A 22,371-nucleotide genomic window follows, 5' to 3' on the forward strand; every position below is an offset into this window, starting at 1 on the left:
TGGACGTACAAAATTAACTGAATATAAGAAAAAACTCCTAAAATGACTTAGACTCTATTCCCCTTTATTGGTTATTTTGTGCTGACTTTTGTATCTAATTGTAACTTCAGGTAAAAAGCAAATGTACCCAATACAGTATATATTTTAAACTGCAGTTCAGATTTTATTTTAAATATTTTAATAATTATTTTAAGTACTGATGCACTTATAGTACCTATTATTTTAAATATTGAGACCTAGTGTCCTTGACCGTACATACCAAAACAGATGCATATTTTATACATATAAATGTAATTTTATACCTGAAGCATATTTATTCTTACAGATATGTTTAACATTTATGCCTTCAGAACATGTTCTGTAAAATACATATTTAACATTTATACCTTCAGAAACATAAACAATTGATATATCCTCTGATTTTGAAGGCTAACCCTCACCAGAATTCCTAGCTCTGCATAGGATGTGGTTTATTCACTTATGACAACATCAATCATGTCCTGCAGTAACAACTGCAGCCATTATGTTGCCCAGTACTTTCCCTGTAATTATTTTTCAAGTCATTTCCAGAGTACTTCATAAAATATTTTTAATGCCACTATCTGGAAACAGAAATAAATTAATTCCATTTTTAAGGGCTTTAAGAAATGTCTCTTGATTTTAGGTGGAAGTTAATTTTATATCGCTACCTTTGCCAGAGGCACACAATGTAGCTTTTTTTTTGTGGTTGGAAGAGAAGGATTTCATTGTTGCAATCTAGGAAAAAAATGCTATATAACAGTGAAGTCATTTTTTTTTTTTTGGCTTGGGAGGGGGCAACAAGCAACCTTCCCGTTCCCTCTCCATATGCTGTAACTTTTATGTCTGCTTTGCCATCTATTCCATTAACATTATGATTAATGAAAGACTCCAGAATTTTAAATAGCTTGAAAAGGAGCCAACGCCTTCCCTTTAGAGGCTACATTGAAAATAAACAACAATAAAAACAGGGTGATCCAGGCTTTGAAGTCTTTAAAGACACTATCACTGTGATCTTTGTAGCACTGCTGTAGAAAAGAGGACAGCATTTCCCATTTCTGGCATTACGAATGACAACACAGCAACTGAAAGCAAGCATGAATTTCTGGGAGTAGCATTAGGATACAGGGCTCCTGCTGAGCTCACCAGATCCTTGCTCTGCACAGCTGCCTTCTCAGCTGGGGGTTTTAAATCAGCACAGTGAGAAAAGATAGAAATGACCATGATGCATCCTCCTCACTATGAGAAAAAGGTAACGTTCAATTAACGCTTCGGTTTTCTGTTTTCCGACAGATTTATTTCTGTCTTTTTTTGGAGTATGTTTTGCTTTGGATCTTTTTTTATTGGTGGTGTTCCTTTTCATTTCACAGAATAAAATGCTTAAACTAAAAATATCTTTGTGCTTGCAGTTGTGGGAGAAGGATTCTGAACTTCTCATGGCTTCTCTGAAATCAATAAGAGTTGGAGAAATTACAGTGCTTTTAAGAAATGTGTACATGCACACCCACAGGATATTAATGTGTGATCATGCTCACTTAGCTATGCGTGCTTGTGGCAGTAAAACTATCACAATGCAAAGAGTAGAGCCTGTTTTAAAATTGTTTCAATAAATGCAACATCTCATTTGTTGAGAACACCTACATTTTCTGTTGTGTCGTAGAATGGTGTTTACCATGGTGTTTGTTAATGGGAGTCCGCTTTAAGGCTGGTTTGAGTACTAACAAGAACAACCATAAAAAGAGTCAACAAAGCAATGCTTTTCATCTTCTAGCCATAAAGAAATGTATTATCTTCATTTATACTTGTTACAAACTGTGTTTACAACTGCATACATAGAAATTAACAAACATGATTTTATAGAATCCTGTTCTCCATATAGTTACTTTGTTCTATGTTCTTATAGACACGCCCACAAGGGTTCTTAGTTGGACTCTTTTTTTTCTCTTTGAGAACAATTTGTTTTTTTCAAGCCCAGAATGATAGGAGAAAACAAGCTATGTGATGTGTGGACTTGTGCATGCAGGTGTGAATGTATGTTTAACTGACCTTGGTCTTATGAATTTCCTCTCCAATTTTCATTAGCCTTCTGGTTGGAAAGATCAACACCTTTTAGCCTGAATAATATTCTTAAGAATGAAGTTCAGAAGTTGAGTGTTCATGGGAAACATGTCAATTCAGTTTCATTTTAAGATTTGAACCAAAATATTGATTGTTACCACTTTAATAATCACTCATTATAAAATCTGGTCAGCAATTCATTTTATAAACATTTATTATGTGCCAGGCACTGGGCTTGGCAACAAAAAGATAAGTATGTGGTTCTCACTCTCAAGACATTTATAGCCTAATCCTTTTGATCAAGGAGCTACTTTCTGAGGAAGGATCTATTATTTAACTATATTGCTGTACAACTCATGTTGGAAGAGAATTTTGCAAAATCTATTGAATTTCACTTCAAAGTAGTACCTAGTAGTACCTAGTAGGTAAATGATATACAAAGGATTAATTTTTACCTACCAAGGCAACAACTATTTATTGAATCACAACATTGTGCCAGGCACAGTTGTAAACACGGGAAAAAGCAGCAAACAAAACAGAGCCCTTACCATGGAGCTTACATTCTAGCAGGGACCAAAGATTAAGAGTTAGCATAAACTTTCACACTTGTTTTCAGAAAAGTGAAGAGGCAAGGGTGACCTAGAAATTGAACTTATTGACTTGATACTGTAACAATTCATCTGGCCTACTTGGTTCTCTTATTGGACTAAGATGACCCAAAGGAAAAAAAGAACTTCTATGAATCTTAGTGTGCACCTTCAGAATACTTGGAAGTGACTTTAAAAATCAAGCAACGAATTGTTTGTTGTAATATTGTTCTTCTAAATTCTGTGTTAAGAAGACTGTGTAGGGGCGCCTGGGTGGCTCAGATGGTTAAGCATCTGCCTTCGGCTCGGGTCATGGTCCCAGGGTCCTGGGATCGAGCCCCACATCGGGCTCCCTGCTCCGCAGGAAGCCTGCTTCTCCCTCTCCCTCTCCCGCTGCTTGTGTTCCCTCTCTCACTGTGTATCTCTCTAAAAAAAAAAAAGAAGACTGTGTAAAAGTCATTTTACATTATTCACACAGTGTAGTGATTTTAATTTCCTGATGCTCCTGAGTGATCAAGTTTCTTAGCAATAGTTTCCTGGTGTTTCTCTTGAACCCTGAACTGGCAAAATATACATAGGTTCTTAATGTCCACTGAAACTGCTATATCCTCTCATTGGCCTGCTTTGGTTGCTAGTGACACTGTTCACTGAGCATGCTTCTGGGATGCCACCATGGAAGGCATTTGGAAAACATTTATATCCCTCTCTTTCTCATTTTAGATACCTCATTTTTCTGTTTTAAGATTGTAGTGGAATACATTTCCCCTACTTGATATCTTTCTTGGTATTTATCTTTGTTTCTTTCCTGATTTCTATCTCATGTCCACCTGTATCTACTCTATTATCTATCTATCTATCTATCTATCTATCTATCTATCTATCTATCATCTATCATCTATCATTTATCAATCTAAAAATAAGCATCTAATCTTTTTTAGCTCACAATCAGATAATTAAAATACATTTCTCCACTGTTACCTCTGTTATAAGAGTTGGAAAAATGAAGTTCTTACATTTCCAGGCTCCCTCACCACGAAAGTGGCCATATTGTTTAGTTCTGGGCATTGAGACATGAGCACCAACTTGCAATGAGGTTCATGAAGGATTTCATTTACCTGATATAAAGAAAAGACATATCTGGCATGGCTCCTTTTCCCTTTCTTGAAGGCAGAATGGGATGCTGAGAGCATGTGCTGTTATTTTGTGACCAGGAGGAGGCAGATATGTGGAAATAACAAGAGAATTTCAGGTATGTTAGTCCAGCCATGCTAAAACAACCATGGCTAAAACAATGCCACCTGCTTTCCTCAAGACTCCTTGTCATGTCAGAAAAATAAACCAATATTTATTAAGTCAGTCTCAATGGTGTTTTCTGTTATTTTTAGTGGAAGCATTCCTAACTGATACCACATGCATAAATAATTTATTAGAGAGTGTTAAAAGTTGAGCATTGTGTTATAAAATAGAACACTTAACAGTAAAGGCAAAATGCAATTCTCATCTTCAAGAATTTTATAGGAACATTTTATGTAGTAAACAAATAAGAATCAAAAGACTTTCTGTTATTCATCCAAGGTCTGAGACCAGTTTGCATAGGCATTTTTTTTTTTTTTTTTACTATTTCTTGGTGTTCATTTTCTCATATGTAAAATAAGGGATTGCATTATTTCTAAGGTTCTTTTGATGCCTAAATTACTAGCTTCATTAGAATAAAATGTATTTTGGATCTATGGATTTATAACACTACCTGTTGAGTGATATTTTCAAATTCGTATTTCTTAGATACTTTGGACATGAAAGAAGTTGTACTTTTACTGTTCATACTTAGGATTCTATACATTTTACCTTGAAAAAGTTGGTCTCTGAGTATGAACATTTGATATGCCATTAAGCACTCTCTGTAAATCTAATTTATGTAGTTATTTACCTACAGAAATTAGCATAAAAGATATTTGGAAGCATCTTTTAGGAGGAATTATTCCCAGCACAACTCTATACAACGTCATCAATTTCCCCCCTTTTTGTGAGGACAAAATCCAGACAAAATAATTCCACTAATATGAAGGTACGTCTGACACACTAGTTTTCTAGACCTTTTGTGACACGACTATGCAATTGTATAAAATAGATATTAAAAAGTTTCATTGATTGCAAAATGTTTTCAAATTGCTTTGGGAAGGCATAAAGCATAACAAATAAAATGTTACCATACCATTTAAAAGAATATATAAGCAATGGGAATTAAAGGTGAATTGATCATAAATGACATTAATCTCAAGGTCTATTTTATTTTTCCATTTCATCTTATAATAATAAGAGGTTATGAGAGTTGATCAAATTTCAATTGCTCTCACCAGGCTTTTTTTTTTTTTTGGCTATGATAAGTTAATGTTTAACTCTGATTAGTAATTTGGTAGATATTGGAAACTAAGATGTGCAAAGAGGCTGCTACTGGAAATAGAGAATAGGTAAAACAGAGACCACACAGAAAGCAGGGAGCTGATAGCAAGCAAAAAGCTTTAAATATAGAAAATGAAAGAAAGAAAGAATAAATGAATGCAAGTAGAAAGGAAAGATGTGCTTGTATTTCTGTCTCTCTCTGTGTGTGTGTGTGTGTGTGTGTGTGTGCGTGCACAGGCAGGCATGTGGGATAATTAGGGAAGGAGAATGAAAATGCATCAATATAGAGATCGTGTCTTTCTTTTTCATGAAATGAAGAAACTATTGCCAGATAATTATCACCACCTCTTGTTTTCCAGAGTAATACGCAGCCCTTGAACCGGAAAGCTGATCTGATACTTAAAAATGAGGGGTTCTCGCTTTCTTTGAAGCCACATAGCATCTCTGGGTGGTAGCCGAGTATCAAACAAACAGAGATGCCTTTTCTCCCATGCTGGAAGCAGTCACCCCTGTTGCCAAGGAAACATCCTCAGGCAGCAAGGGTCACCTTTGGAGACAATCGGAAGACTTCAAAAGCAGATCAATAGAGAAATGCCAAGACCTGAACTTCCTCGTTAATGTTGTCTCCTATTTTAAATGTCATTTGCATCAAACACTTGCTTATGTGATTACTATGTCCTGGGAAGTAGGAAGGCAAAATTGAACATGTAGAAAGTCTAGCCCAGTATTTCTAAGCTGCGCTCTTGGAAGCTGGGGTTTGCAGAGAGATGTTTTAAGAGGGGGAATGAGCAGGATGAACAGGCTAAATGAGGGACTGACATTCAAGTGGAAAGAGAGGAGCTAGGAGCTGTATGTGACACTTCATTTGAAGAAAAGATTCAACTCATTAAAGAAACACGGAGTCTTTACTCATACAGGCACACGTGATTATACTTTGTCTAAATTGGTGAAATTTTCATTTTAATTTCTGAAAATGTTTTGTCACATATTAGGTTTGGGCAGGGTTTGTGTCAGTAATGCACAATTTCACTCATTCATCCATTTGCTTGTTTTTTTACCAACTATTTATGATTTCACACTAGGAGCCAGGTGCTTCTCTGAAAGTGGGAACTGAATAACATACAACCTACATTGAAGGTTTGGGGGACTCAATCTGGTGAAGAAGGTAGACATAGAAACAATGGAAGCACTTGCAGAGGGAACAGAGAGAGATCCTTGTAATTCCTCCTGAGAACAGGAGGAAAGGCTTTTGGGGAGAGAAAATGCTTTATTTTAGCCTGGAAGAATGGATAAGCATTGAGCAGGGAGCCCAGGACTGCAAGGACATTCTAAGCAGAGACAACAGCAAATGCCAAGGACAGAGATGGGAAAGGCAGATTTCATCGGCATTCTGTTGATCAAAGATCAGGATGTATTTGGCAGTGTGGACATGAGGTTCAAAAAGGAAAATGGGCCTGGATCATAAAAAGTCCTTATAGAGTATAAAAATGTTTATACCTTAATGTTAGTTTTCCAGATTTTTCCTTTCTAATGTTAGGGATAGCTAATGGGATTGCTTAACCCTCTAATAAATAGAGCTCTAACTAGGTTGGTATTATTTTCTCTCCCATTTTGCATCCAATTATTTGTAAATACCTCTGTGCTTTCAGAGGCTTAAGGGATGGGAACTTCTGTGACTGTTTATTATCTAAAGCAAGAATTGTGAAATTTAGGGATAAACCCTCTTGCTATTAGAACTCACAATAAAATTTGATTTATTGAACAACAAATAATGGAGTTTTATAGTAAGAATTAGAATGACCTCCACTTTCAAAGTAACTAGTAGAATTAAGCTGTCAGTAGCAATCATTTCTTAAAATCACATTATCTTTCTTTTTGTCAGAAAATTCAAAAGTGACAAATGCAGAGAGCTCTTTTGATTACTAATGTGTTATGTTTCACGCTGAAATGTACCTCGTTAAGTCTGCCTTTATGAGGGACAAGAATGAAACTTTGTGTATAAGAAAATTCAGAGGGTGGGGATGTTTGAGAGCTAAAGCTTTTTGGCATCATTTAGGTTAGCCACCTGTTCTAGCCTGCATTTGCTGAATAAATTAGATGCTCTGGGGAGAGTGTATGCAGCTGATTGGTCTGCCCTGTTACCGAGGCAACCATTTTTCTCTCTGCTCTATGACTCTGAAAGGGTTCATAACCCATTAGTACTCCTCTGAGCAGGAACATGAGAAAATGCTTTTTTTCCCTTGCCTTTCTTTCTTTCTTCAGTTTCTTTTATAAATATCTGGTTAAGATGATGGGATTAGTGGAATTTAACAGGTACTCTTACTGTATTGTTTATTCAAGCAGTACATTTTCCAGATGTTTGAAAAACTTAGGTCCAAATGTAAAGGCCCATAAAAACAGCTAAAAGCAGGGATGCTAAGGATAACTAAATTTAAAAAATTGAAAATATTTCCAACTTAAATGTGGAGTTCATCTAAGGTAATATATGTAAAAACAAACTCTGAATTTAGTCCAAAAGGCAGTGAAAGGAAGGCCATTTCCCCCAAATTATTCCAGTTATTATTTCTGTCAGGGTTTTCTCACTTTGCAGAGGTGACGAGACATGAAAGAGCAACAATTTAGTGAAGGTTTTATCAGATTCATCAAGCCATAAATTCTGGGAAGTCAGTGATCATTTTCTGAATGCCAAAGGGCTGAGGAACTGGGGAGAGGGTACGGCTGACCCCAAACCATGGTAATACCAGGAAATGAACACAGGTTTTCATCCACAAGTCACATGTAGACCTCAGCCTATTTGTTTTCTTCTATTTTGTAAACCATATTTATCTTTCTTCTCCAACTCTGTGCTTTGCCCCTTTGAATTCTAAATCTTCATGCATTAAGAAACAAAACAAGAACAATAGGCCTCCCCAAACAGATAAATTACTCCCTCACCCACCTTGTAGCAGGAATGCTACATTTTATCCCATTTGCTTCATTCCTTCTGTCAACTCAGTGAGGCAGATGTCATTGATCCTGTCTTGCAATTGAGTGGAACTGAGACTCGAGTGGATTACATAATTTGCCGAGGGTGGCCGAGTGGGCACTCACTTTGATTCTAGCTCATTCTAAAGCCATGCTTTTCCATGATGCTCTAGTGTCTCTAAAGTTCTGCAGTAATACTAACAGGACATGTCATTTCTGAACACTGAAATCTTGGGGAATAAAAATAAATGGAATATTAAAACACTTAAATGAAGCCTCTTGGAGGGCTTCTTGGTCTTTTATTTTGGGTTTTTACACAATAAATATTTGCTCATTTATTACAGTGCTAGAGCTTTTGTACATATTTATTAAGAGGGAAGACTTCATCATACATAGCAATTCCTTTGACACTTCTTTTTATTACCTTTCTATAAATACTAGAGAAACTGATTAAAATTTCACTTTACATGCTTATCTTGCTACTATCTTATTTGTCATTCTTGCCAGTGAGGACTGCTAGGATCTCTGGGAGAAATTAGGCTCATATTTTGATCATGGACAAACCTTAATGCAATTAGACTTATTCCAATTTTTTATTTCCTATAGATTTTGATTCTGCATTCTGAGATTTCAAAGCTGGAGTTGATGTTTAAAAAAAAAAACAGCTCTTTAGTAGGTACAGGGACATCTTAAGGTGGGACCACACGATGAATAGGATGTTTTTAAAAGGTGTAGTTCTCAGTGTCCAATAAAGCAGTGTAAATATTTCACTTGGTGTGAAGGCAAAGGTATCCTTTGTTAAGCATATCGTGACCGATCCCTGCTGTGGCTAAAGTTTAACAGACACTTCACTAAATGGTCATAAATAAGCAAGGAGAGCACAAAGTTATTATTTTCCTAGAATAGGGGGATTTGGCAAAAGAAGAAAATGCATACTCTAATTTGCTACAAGCAAGATGGATTTGCTTCTTTCCCTCCTATTTCTAGCATCAATTTAATGTTTGGAAGTTTCTCTGAAGAATAAGACAATTATTTACAATCTGAAAAAAGAATGTCTATTTGCATTTTCAGAAATACCTTTATTTAAATATATTGCTTCTGCTATTCTCTTGCAACGTCATCTAGATCAGTTTTTTTTTTTTTTTTTTTTTTTGTGCTCCAAACCCTATGCTAATGTCCCAGCTCATTCAAAAGGCTTTCAGCAACTCCTTATGTTCTCTCCTGTGGCAGATATTCTCTTAAGTGCTGAGGACCCAGACAGGAACCTGCAGTCTCTCTCCTTCATGAATGAAGCTTTGGATTGTGGGGGACATCTACAAGACGGTCAGTAGGGTGGATGCTGTCATAGGATAATGAACTTTGGGTTGAGGACATATTAGAGTGTTTCTAAACACAGAGATTCTTCCAGCACCTTCTCACTCTTCATCCTGATTCACCCTCAGTGTCTCCTATGCTGACCACCATCATGTCCGTTCCTGTTTTCACCCCAATCTTTGGATGTTTCGCAGAGTGTATCTTTGTGGTTGTATCCTTGGTTTTTCTCAAGTCTGGTTTTCCTTTTTGCCTGTGCTATGTAAGTCAATTTGAACATGGCTCTTTTGGAATGATTTTAATTGTTATGATTGTATGGTTACTTCTCTCACTAGGATAATCCTGGCACAATTATTCCAACATTGCACTTTAATTACTTACCTGCTAGAAAGCAAACCTCTAAACTGTTGACCTATCCATTGACTTCAAGTGGTGGGGTGTGTAGGAAACATTTCTTCCTAAGGGATACTCTCAAGGGGGAGCGCATGCACTGTAGCTTCACCTAACACACACCTTGTTCTTAATCAAATGCCACTCTTCATTGGTATCTGCCCATCTCTGTTGAGTGTATTTGTAACACGTTAATCAAGTTGCATGATGCCAACTAGAGGCCACAACACCAACCAGGAGAGCAGCTAGCTTATAGTCATGAAACTCAGCAGGCATCTCCCACTAACACTGGAAATCAACATATTCCTGGGGTCCAGTTTTATTTTGTTGTTACTTTAAATCTAAATTTCAAGCATAAGAAATCATATGGAACATATGATTCTCAAAATTATTTTGTTCCCAAATAATTTGGAGAATTTTGGGTGTATTCTGCTCACAAAGAAAATTTAGTGACATACCCTGGACAGTCCAAACCAAACCTTCAAAAGGAAGGAAACCATGGTTGTTCTAGGGAGATCAAAAGCAGCAACTCAACAGGCTACTGCTAGGATGTAACCCTGTCCACATGGCTGCTTGTCTCCGCTTGTCCCTCTTCCACTTTATAAATTCCTAAGGGAGAGCATTTGGGTCCAGCTTGGGTCATATGCCTTCCACACTTGACTCAATCAACCATGGCCAGAGAGACTGGGGGATGATTCCAAGGGTCCCAGTCCCCCACCCCCAGCCCGTGTTCTGCAATTACACTTGTCTTTTCCTCATTTTCTTTGAAAGGATCCAGTTTCCAAATAAAAGTGCCTTGCCAGCACTAACTGTCAATTTGTTTTCTCAAGTCTCAACTACTAGCCAACGTCTATTTTCTAAATCTTATTTCATCTTTCTTTGAACCATCCTGTCCACAAATTAACCTCTTCTATTTTGTTCTTTCCTTCCTATTTTTTTCCTTATGGGCAATATTGCTTTGCAATGAACTTCCTTAAATTCCACTAATCTTGACCTTTCTTGAAAATATTTCTGGCTGTCTACTTGATTATGTCATCTCAGGCTTCTGAAACAATAACTCTCTTCATACAGAATCATGTCTGTGGAGAACACTCGTGGTAAGCTTTCTAGCGGCTCTAGAGTGGATCCTTGACAAGTTCAATCCTGAAAGTAGATGACATGAAAAAATGTATGGAAGCATTGGAAGAACAGTACTTTTAGGGGACTTTAAGGACACAGTATATGTGCAGATATACAGGCAGTTGGGTCTGAAAAGGTAAGAAAAGGTCATGACAAATTTGAAGTCAATAATTATCCCATGAAGAATTTAAATGGGGAATGACATGAGGAGATAATGTATATCAGGAGAAAGCTTATCTTGGTGTAAGGGTTGGAGGCCATTTAAGGGTTCTAAGAATAAATAAATACAAAGAAAGTCTACACCAACGTAGTGGCAGTGTAAATGGAAAGCAGAGAACAAATACGTGAGATGTTTAAGAGGCAGATTTTAGGGCGCCTGGGTGGCTCAGTTGGTTAAGCAACTGCCTTCGGCTCAGCTCATGATTCTGGAGTCCCGGGATTGAGTCCCACATCGGGCTCCCTGCTCAGCGGGGGGTCTGCTCTCCCTCTGACCCTTCCCCTCTCATGCTCTCTGTCTCCCATTCTCTCTCAGATCAATAAATAAAATCTTTAAAAAAAAAAGAGGCAGATTTTATAGGACTTTGTGGAGTAGTAAGGGAGAAAAAGTTGAGGTTGACTGAAGAGTCTGGTATTTGGAGAGTTGATGACAATATTATTCAATAAGAAAATACAGAGGGATAATGTGTGGCTGAAGTGTGTGTGGGGTGGGGGGCAGATGGGTAATATATTTACTTAGGTTTAGGAGTCTGTGGGCCACATAATTGGAAATGTCCAAGAACAGATGTGTATGTGGGATAGGAGCTTGGGGAAAAGATCTGGATCTGGGTCCTCAAGTCAGTAGATGAAGCTAGTGGGGAATACATGAAACTGAGTATGACGTAGATTATTCAGGAATGGTGCAAAAAAAAAAATAACAAGAAGGTTAAGGAGAAAACTCTAGGAAATACTTATATTCACAGGATGAAAACAAAAAAGGAACCAGTGAAGAGTCTAAGAAGAAATTCACGGACACTGGAGTTAACTTTTAACTATGCAGGAGAGAGTGATGAATTGAAAGTTAAGGAAGAAAAGACTTCTGGAAAGAAGAGTATGATTAACAATACCAAAAGTTACAGAGAGATCAAGTAGAGTAAGGCCTAATTCACCCCACTCTCTGACTGCTCGTTCTTAACTGACATGGCACTTGGGATTGCTGACCTTTTCCTTGTTCCTGACCTCTGATAACCACAGACTACTCAAGTCTGTTAACTTAAGAGTTAAAAAAACAGAATTGAGTCATTGTTTTGTTTTTTTAGTGATAAAATACTATATTGTTATTGAAAAATTTCAGAAAATACAGAAATATGAAATAAAAGAAGTAAATCTACAAAAGTGTCCAGAAGGATATAAAGTATTCCAAGGTGCAGTGCCTTGCCCAGTGATAATTGTTGCTGATGCTTTGTTGTATATTCTTAAATATTTAATTTTATACTCTCTGGAGACCTTTCTGTGTGTGTGTATATATATGTGTATATATATATATATATATATATATAATATGTATATTATATATATAGTTAAAAATGAAATTTTACTATGCATACTATTCTTTGTCGGCATGACTTGATCATAAAGAGTGTTATTTACATCTTTTCATGTACACAAGAGTCCCAAATTACCAACATGCTTTCCAATGGTTACCTGGAATATTTATATATTTGGTCCTCTCTTTTAATTTACATGACTAATTTCCTCCTGATGAACATTGGGGTATTTCCAATTTTTAACATAATATATAAAACCAAGATGGGTACAGTTCTACAGATATCTTTAGCCATTTGCTGATTACTTTCTTAAGATGCATTTTCAGAAATGGAATTTCTGGTCAAAGGTATGACCATTAACATTTTGATGGATCTTGCCAAACTTCCACTGATAGCTTAAGAGGTTATTATTATTATTTTTGGAACTGTTGCCAACAGTGGATTTAATACAATCTTTTAAAAAGTGCTTGCTAGTTTGATGAGTTATCAGAATCTTAACTATTCATCGCTTGGCTCTCTAGGTCTTTATCCATACCTAGGGCTCTTGTGTGACTGCTCATGAAGCTGGTATTACAATAATAAAGATTTCACAACCCCATTATTTCTAAAGGAAATTTTCTTATTACTTAAAAAGATGGTTAGGTCTTACTGTTTAGGTTTTTATAGTAGTCACTCGCTGACAGCTGCTGGATGGACCTTCTCGAAGTGATACCTCCATGGCTATAACCTTTTGCCAGCATATGCTAGAGGATATGAAGTTTCTAAAATTCTATTTCCTCTTCTACTCTTGCCTACTTTTCCCAGAAAATCTACTTCTTCTCTTTCAAATGTGCCAATAACATTTACCTTTGTACTGACTTTTTATCTTCAGTAGGTAAATCATGCATGTTTTGCCAGAACAGAATAGAAAAAACGATTTCACAACCTGGACAACTAAAGCAGAAGATCCTTCTGAAATGATGGTGATAATAGTACAGATCAATTCAAAGGTTGACTTCGTGGGCAAGGCGTGTGACCAGATTCCGTGGTTTCACTTTTAGCCTCCAAAGATTAACTAACACATGGGACTTTATTTCTTTTTGAATCATACTGACCAGCATTTTGTTGAGAGAACCCATACAATACAGGCAAAAGTTTCAGTTCCATCTTTAGCTTCTGGTATAGAGACTTCTCTGCCATGAAATTAAACTGTGTCACATTGACTGGCATTCCTCAAGGGCAAATGATATAAGGAATGGGTGGGCCACTTCCAAGACTCTTGAATTTTTCATGGTTTCTACCTTCTCATTCCACTGCTGTTGACACCTGGCACCCTCTCCAGATCCAGCGTTTAATCAGACAGATAACTTTGCAATCATTACTCTCATTTCTTCACTAGAATGTGAGCTATTTAAGGTCAGAAAATCTTTGTAAATGGTCTTTGTATTTCCCACACTCCCAGAGGACTTATTCAGGATTCAAGAGATACTGAATGAATTAACTTTTAACTGTGAGTCATGTTTCTAAGGAGAAATGCCGACTTATCAAAGGTATAACACATTTCTATGCTCTTTCTCATTTTATTGCCATCAAGTATATTCAGGCTACTTCCATTTCTTAGACCCCAAAGCTTTCCCAAACAACATAGGAGGAATAAATGACAACTCTTGGCCATGATTCTTCGGGGCATAAGTCCATTTTACATCCCAGGAAGTTGGTGCTACTCAGAATGCATCCAGTATCCAGGGATGAAGAGGTGTCATTTTTCCTTTTATCTTGGGAGTGTTCTGGTTCTTTGGTCATGGCCTCATCATGCCATGATGCTGATGCATTCCTTTGTTTCCAAGGTTTGGTCTCTTCTCCCGTTTGGAGGCAAATAGACTCCTCTCTGTAATATCGTCTAGGAATGTCATAAAAAGCGCTGCAATAACTTATATAATTTACATGACTTGGAAAACACACTTAGTACCACCTTAAATAATCTGAGTTTAGAACCATTTTCAAAAGAAAAGGGTCAACATGAGCTCTAGGCTTCTGACTATGTCATCACCTTTGAACCAAGTCTACTGAAGGGATTCATTCACTTTGGTGTCCAGGACTATGAGCAGAAAAAAAAATTGAGGGCTGAGTTTATTTTTCTTTTCATGCTTTTAATAATACAACCTTTGTTGGAATATTTATATCTGTAATAATTTCCTTGTCTTACATCAAATAACAATTATGGATTGATACCTACTTTTTTTTGTCTTGATTCTGGAATTCTAGGCAAGGACTGAAGATAACAAGTCATGAAATTTGACCTATAGAAAGCCTATTATTTCGTAAAAATGAGAGAGAGTAAGATGCATAGACCATTTCTGGACAAAATGGAGCATTTTGAATGTATAATCTTGTCTTTGGTTTATGTGAGTGGTTCCCAGACCTGTCTGCACATTAGAAACCCCCGAGGTACTTCAAATAATAATAATAATAATAGCAACAACATGATAAATAACAAAGTTTATGGTCCACCCAAATATTCTGATTCAATTTTGGGGTTTGTATCTGGACACTGATATATATATATATATTTTTAAAGATTTTATTTATTTATTCATTAGAGACAGAGAGAGAGAGGCAGGGAGAAGCAGGCTCCCAAGGAGCAGGGAGCCCGATGCGGGACTCGATCCCAGGACCCTGAGATCATGACCTGAGCCGAAGGCAGACGCTTAACCATCTGAGCCACCCAGGCGCCCTGGACACTGATATTTTTAAAACCCTTAAGTGATTCTAATATGCAGCCTGATTAAAACCACTGGTCTATGTGCACTACCCTGCACTATATTCTGATATCATCTTTTAGTATTTCTATAATAAGTCTGTCATATTCTTAGTCACCTACAGCATTTGTGACATTGCATCCCTCAAACTTCCTTTATGCTAAAATATGAAAATTGCTCTTTATGAAGTAGAAACTTTATTGTTGTTATATATTTTCTCTCCAAGTGGGTTTTCAAGAGGTGGAATGACCATCACTCAAGTATGTGGGGAATGCAAAGGCTTCTTTGGTTTCTCTGGTTTTATCAGGGTTTTGTACAAAGGTCCTCAGACACTGCGAAACCTATCACTGATCTGTAATAAATACATACAGTCTTGTTCAGGAGATGCCAACTCAGTGATCTGCTTTCAGTCAGCTACAAACAACTTTAATCCCTTACTGAGAGGAGTTTCTCCTAACCCGATGCTCTTCCAAATAAATCACCTCTTGTGTTATCCAGTCACTGTTTGCTTCTCGGCCACCTTTGACCTGTGGGTCTTCAGGAAGGCCACATGACATTTCTACTCTATAAAAATGAGGGAGAGAGATGATCGGGCTTTTCCAAGACACCCTTTTAAATTTAGAGTCAATGAACTATGATCTAGATAAATACTTCTATCAGCGGCCCACTGAATATTATTCAGACCTAACAGTAAGAACAAGAGTCTTCATCCCTTCTGGAATTTTAATCAATCAATCAATTAATTAATTAATCTATTTATTTATTTTTACTTATGTTTACCAGTTTATTGTATAACAAAGGATATAATAAAAAATACAGATAGCTTTATTTGTAGCAGCTAATTATAGCCAAGCCATATTGTTATGAAGGTCTGTGGTCTCCTAGTATGTGCACGTGCATACCGTAAGTCATTTAAAAATACAAAACTGACATCTAAGGCCTGGTGTTGGCTGTCATAGGAATTACACACTTTTATCTGGTCTTTGGAAGTTTCCTATCTCCTCAGGGAGCCAAGTCAGGTACACAGAAGCAGAAAATCTAAGGTCACAAGTCAGTAAGATTGGTACACACTAAATCCTGGTATTTGGGGGGAATCTTTTTCACTATCATGAGATGCAGAGAATACTGAGTGAATGAAAAAGCCCCACCCCCACCCTGCTCATCTTCTAGCACCCATTCTTGCCCATTGCAATCACTATGACCAGAGGATCCTTTTAAAAGTTATTTTTTGAGATAATTGTAGATTCACATATAGTTGTAAAACATAATGCAGAGTGATCCCATATACCATTTATCTAATTTCCATGAATGGTAATTTACAAAACTTGCAAAATTAGAGTACAATATCAGAACCAAGATCTAACCACCTACTTCTTTTCCTTACTTACTCCTCTCCCGCCCCCAACCCCCAGCAGCCACAAATCTGTTTTCATTTCCATAATTTTGTCATTTTAATAAAGTTATGTAAATTGAATCGTACAATATGTAACCTTTTGAGATTGCCTTTCTCCACTTAGCATAATTTCCTTGAGATTCACCCAAGTTACTACATGTATCAATAGCTCATTTCTTGTTATTGCTGAATAGTATTCCATGGCATTTCATGGTACGGATGGACCATAGTTTGTTTAACTGTTCACCCCTTGAGGTCCATTTGTGCTGTCTTCCATTTTTGGCTATTTCAAATACATCTTCAATGAATGTTCATGTACAGGTTTTTGTGTGAAATTTAATTTCCATTTCTCTGGGATTAAATGCCCAAAAGCACAATTGTTGAACGGCATGGTAACTGCACAGATAATCTCTTATAAATACATTTTGATTGGGTCACTCACCTTTTTTAAATCCTTTCAATGACATCCTATTACTTTTAGTATTAAGAGAGCGACATCAGGGCCCATAAAGCCCTAAAATATCTGGAGTCTGCTGTTCTTGTTCTCCTAATCTAATACCTTTTCCTGGCCCTGACTTTCCCCTCCAGACACATGGGCTTTGTTTTAGGTTCTTAATATGCCATGTTTTTATCCCAGCACAGATGCCCTTTGAGAACAGTAGGAAACCTTTAGTATCAGTAAAATGTTAATGGGATGGTTGGTCTGCAACTAAGTTGGACTTAATGTGACTTCTTGTCCCCCATTATCCAGCTCATAATCCCCATGCTCTTCATATTAAACCCAGCTCTCTCAAAACCTACTATTTTTTTTTCCATAATAAAGCTCATAACACCCATGTTCACAGGGGTCATCCTTCCCACACCTCCACCCCTACACCATCTCATGGGATAACACGTCCTAATGGTTAGACTTTTTATCACATCAATATGTACTGTTGACTTAATCTGAGTTAGTGGTTATTTATTTTGATGGGTCAATTCCATTTCCGTGGTGGTAAGAGTTAGTTTTTATACAACTTGATAATTTAGTGCTATATTGACATGAATTAATTTTACTAATATGGGGATATCTGACCAATGATGAAATGATGGATTGTTTTTACAACAAAAATACCTGGATAGTTGGATGCTCTTTAAAATCAGGACAAATAGAATAAAGATTAAAATTATGAAATGAAGAGGAGATTTATTAACTTTCAGTATTTGGTCCCTAAATATGGTCTTATTTCATATCACAAAAACTAAGTCAATGCCAAATTTATGTGGAGGCATATAAATAAACAAGTAAGTGGTAAGTAAGTATATAAGTAAATATATAAAAAATAATACAACAGTGCTCTCTGTTTCTCTGTATCAATGATCATGCTGAATATTTTCTTCACATCTATTTGGACTATTTTCCAAAATATGCAGCTTAATATCGAACAGAATATAAACTAATAATTTTAAAAGTATATAGTTTGCAAGACTTACTCTTTCAGCTTTACATCTTAACTTTTTTGTTCTTCAATTTTTAGTTTACCTCTTATCCTCCCTGATTTCTGCATTAAAAAGAGATTAGAAGAAGTAATTACAATGTTCATTTCATTCCAAGAATTAGGTAAAGGGTCTCAGAGATATCTGTAAGTGGTAAAATTTAAACAGTGATATATTTGACTTTCATTTAAGACTGCAAACTGATATAATGGAAGAAAAAGTCACATTGAAGAAATTTACAAAAGAACTTATAGTGAGAATTCTTTGCATTGGTAACTGTAAATCTTAAAAGCCTCATTCTTTTCAGGGGATTCAGACTCATTAGAAATAAGACCTTCTGGGGCACCTGGGCGGCTCAGTTGATTAAGTGTTGGACTCTTGATTTCAACTCAGGTCTTGATATCAGGGTCATGAGTTCAAGTCCTGCATTGGGTTCCACGCTGGGTGTGGAGCCTATTTTAAAAAAAAAGAAGAAATAAAACTTTTTACAGCATTTAAATTATCTAGGTAGGATATTTAGTTTTTATTTTGTAATGCATAAGACCTCTAAAACCAGCTCCGCGGGTGACACTGATGCATGTAAAGTAAACATGATTAGTTTTAGCAAAAGACAGGGAGAAAAAAAAGAAATTTAATCTGTAAGTAATAGACAAGTTAGTATGCTTCACAGAGAACCTAATTTTCTGTACATTAAGATACAGAATCATAATTTCACTTATGTGCCTTGCTGAATTTCCAAAGCACGGACACTGGATTGCCAAATGAACAAAAATGCATGTATCCATATAATGAATCTGAAGCTTAGTAGGGCTAATAAGCACAGTGAAATAAAGATTTCCTGCAACCAATACAGGCAATCTGTTCTCAGTATCTACTGCTTTTGAAATATCATTAAATTATTCTTGTTGTTTTCCATTCATTCATTTATTCATTCATTAAATTATGCATTCATTTAACAAATACTTATCACGTACCTAGCAGGTACCCAACACTGTGCTGAGTGTAGAGATGCATTAATGAGCAAAAAGCAGATAGGTTTCAAGCAAAGAGTCTGGTAGGAGAGTCTGACACATAATAAATATGCACTTTCAGATTGGTACAAGTGCTTAGGAAGAAAGGGACATGGCTTTTTGTGAGTTATACCAAAGGACTTGGTTTAGGCTGGGGGATTCATGAAGGTTTCTTGAGGAAGTAAAGCTTTAGTTTAGATCTGAAGGCTAAACTGGAATTGATAGAGGGGTAGGAGGAGTGGATTGGAAGGAGCATGCTGGGTAGAGGAACAGCATATGCAAAATCCAAGAAGAAGGGAGTATGTCACACCTAAGACATGAGAGAAGGCAATTGTGTGATTACAGTGTCAAGATAGAATAGAAAGTACTGGGGCTGGGGGTGGAAATGTATTCAGGGTCAAGACTAAGCATTAGAAACCATTTCAATAACTTCTGCCAAAAAGATCCATTTTTCCTATTGCAAGTTAGTATCAACATCACACCCTAACACAGGTAGTTAATACTGGAACCAAGACAACTAACAAATATAATGTAAAATTTGGGGAACATAAAACATAAAATACAGTGTGAAACACCCTATGGAATAATAAATAGGGTATATTTCATCAAGTTTCCAACACCATACCCCATGATTATTTTCACCTAATGAAAAATTGGGGGATTTGGAAGACAGTATAGGATCTCTGTATCAGAAATGCTTCTGGCTGTGAGAAATAGAACTCCTGATTAACAGGGGCTTAAACCATATTGACATATATTTATCTAACAAGAAATCTAGAAAAAAAATCTAAAAGTCACAAAGGCCACAGGATCTTTTTATTCTTTCTCTGCCAGGCTTAATGTCTTAGCCCCTCATGGTTATGAGATGTCGGAGGTATCTCTAGTAATTAAAAAACAAACAAACAAACAAAAAATGTCCTTATCAAGACAGAAACAAAGAAGAAGAGGGAGTACAAACAATTTATCATTTCATACCCACCACTTTTATCAGGGAAGCAAAACACATTCCTAACAAATCCAAAGCAGTCCTCCATTTCCATTTCATTGACCAACATAAAATCAGACTCCTACCTAGGGGTCTGTGAAAATGAGAATTTGGCTCTTCTCAGATCTTCATGGGGAGGCCAGAAGGGGAGAGAAGAGGGGGACGGCTGCTTGCTTATTCAATCAACAGTGCAAGTATATAAAAAGTTTGGGTTAATAGAATACTTACCTTGGAAACCAAGAAAAGCATAATTTATTTTGGACATAATTATCCACTAGGCTTCTGTTTATCCAGCTGGGGTTTTGTGAATATTCAACCATGATTTCTTGATTTTCTGTTTTTAATTTTATGACTACAGAGAAAAAATTAATGTTGGATCATATGATCACAGGTTGGATCACATGGATGATGGCTCTAGAACTGCCCCTCATGTCTTGTTGATGTTTAGATCACGTTGGTACCAATCGTACATCTTTGATAGTCATCAGCAAGCAAAAAAAAAAAAAAAAAGACTAGACCATGAAAGTTCACCATGTTTTCCCAGAAGTGAAGGCCAAGTGATGTCATGAAGCACTACACAAATAATGGTTTCACATGAGTTGAGGAGAGAAAAGTGGTAGGTGAATTGAATTAGCAGATGGCCATGATAGCATAAGCTTGCCAAGTGCTTCTGAAACCAAGATGTGGTAGTAGTATATTATTCGAATTTCAAATGTTAAATTTCAGCACAACAAGATGATTCACCACATTAACAACAGTAATTTTAATTTTATTGGTTTTATAGTTTGGTTCATATTGAATTTGTAAATTTGTTTCTATAACTGACTAAGTCTTCTGAACATAAGTTGTTTATACCTAGTTTTATATTTATACACATTTACAAGTATAGTCAAAGTACCACAAATCAACAGTGGGTATGTAGGTTAATATTTTTTCCTTTAAAATGTTTCTGTTCAGATTTTAGAAACATTAAATTAGAGAACTCTTCAAGTTAATCATGAAAAACTCTGAAATCACCCTAGTATGTCCCAGTGTCAAGAATAACTAGTTATTTCTATTTTTGCCCTATCCTACCCTTTGCTATTCCACGTTTTTAAGAAGCACTCAATACATTCTTCCTGTGTGTTTTTAGATTTGTCCTGGGGATTTCATACTCCAATCCAAGTAACAGCCAGATCAAAAAGCATTAAAATGCCCCTGAGTAGTGTCTACTGGAGTTCTTCATTCACTGTACAAAATGCACTGTTTACCTAGGATTTTAAAGCTGGTAGTATTTAATTTGCTGGGGAAAAGCAGGAGTGTTTGTGCAGAAAAAAAACTTGTAAAGAAAACTTGATGAAGAAGTTTTAATCAAAATTTAATGGATAAATCCAAACAGAACCTTTGTGCTCCCAGTACAATGCAAGCCTACGTTCGTGGAACAGCACAGCCAAGAACCATCATTTATATGAGAAGCATCAAGCAGTCTCTAAAATCTCAAGAGATGAAGGGCCCTGCTATTGTCATTTCATAAGCTAACAGAAACATGAGAATTAGGACCTGGATGTCCTAAAAGAATCTGGGTCTTTTTTCCTTATGTCATATAATTTTTGAGAATAAAACTGGCTATTTGGTGGGGGGAGTAGTGAGTGAAAGTACATGTATTACAAACTGGTTCACTAAGCAGTGGCTTATGCCCTTCTTACTGAGATTCTGATTACCATGAGTGAATACTCAACACTATACTCATAAATTATGGGGAAAGCTATAAACAGATTAATCAGAAGCATACCTTTAGGGAAACTGATACTCTAGTAAGCAATCTCTGCAAGCTTTTCAAGAAAAATGCATCTATCCTTTAAAATCAAGGAAACAGTGTTACCGACCACAGCTGTTTTAGAGCCTCTTACAAAAATCTCTAAGGTTATTTCCACAGAATATCATATTAGGAAATATTCAGTTAAAAGAACAGGACACTGAGAAATGTGTAGTTTTTTATAAAAAAAATACGACAGCATACATTACAAATAATTATGTAAAATGAAATAACAAAGGCCCTGAACAGGTTGAAGTCTTCACATGAAAGTCCTAGTTCTGTACAATAATAAAAAAAAAGAAACTGGGACATAATCAGAGAATTTAATTAGAGACTGGATAAAAAAAATCAATGCTTATTTTGAGCAAGTCTTTTTTGAAAGTGGCCTTTTGAGTTAGCTGATGTATCTTGGCACTCATTTGTGGTGGTTGTGTTTAGGTTGGGAGGCACATTCTTTGTCAGTAATCACCACAAAATGCCGAATTAGGAAACACATTGATCATGACCTAGATAAAGATCACAAAGATAATGTCTGCTCTTGGAAATGAGGAGATTCAGCTTTAAAACACGAGATTTCTCAAGGACTTCTGACTCGTGAGGGCAG

The 22,371-nt window shown here is 36.4% G+C and overlaps 1 long non-coding RNA gene across 1 annotated transcript; it reads left to right on the forward strand.

Moving 5' to 3' along the window:
- Positions 1 to 844: 844 nt before the first annotated feature.
- On the forward strand, positions 845 to 14,580 carry LOC118543618 (uncharacterized). The gene is made up of 2 exons (XR_004921171.2): positions 845 to 1,270; positions 13,245 to 14,580. It is a non-coding gene; the product is annotated as an uncharacterized LOC118543618 (long non-coding RNA).
- The last annotated feature ends 7,791 nt before the right edge of the window (positions 14,581 to 22,371 follow it).

This window comes from Halichoerus grypus, chromosome 2 (genome assembly GCF_964656455.1).
Source record: "Halichoerus grypus chromosome 2, mHalGry1.hap1.1, whole genome shotgun sequence".
In the NCBI taxonomy this organism is placed as follows: domain Eukaryota; kingdom Metazoa; phylum Chordata; class Mammalia; order Carnivora; family Phocidae; genus Halichoerus; species Halichoerus grypus.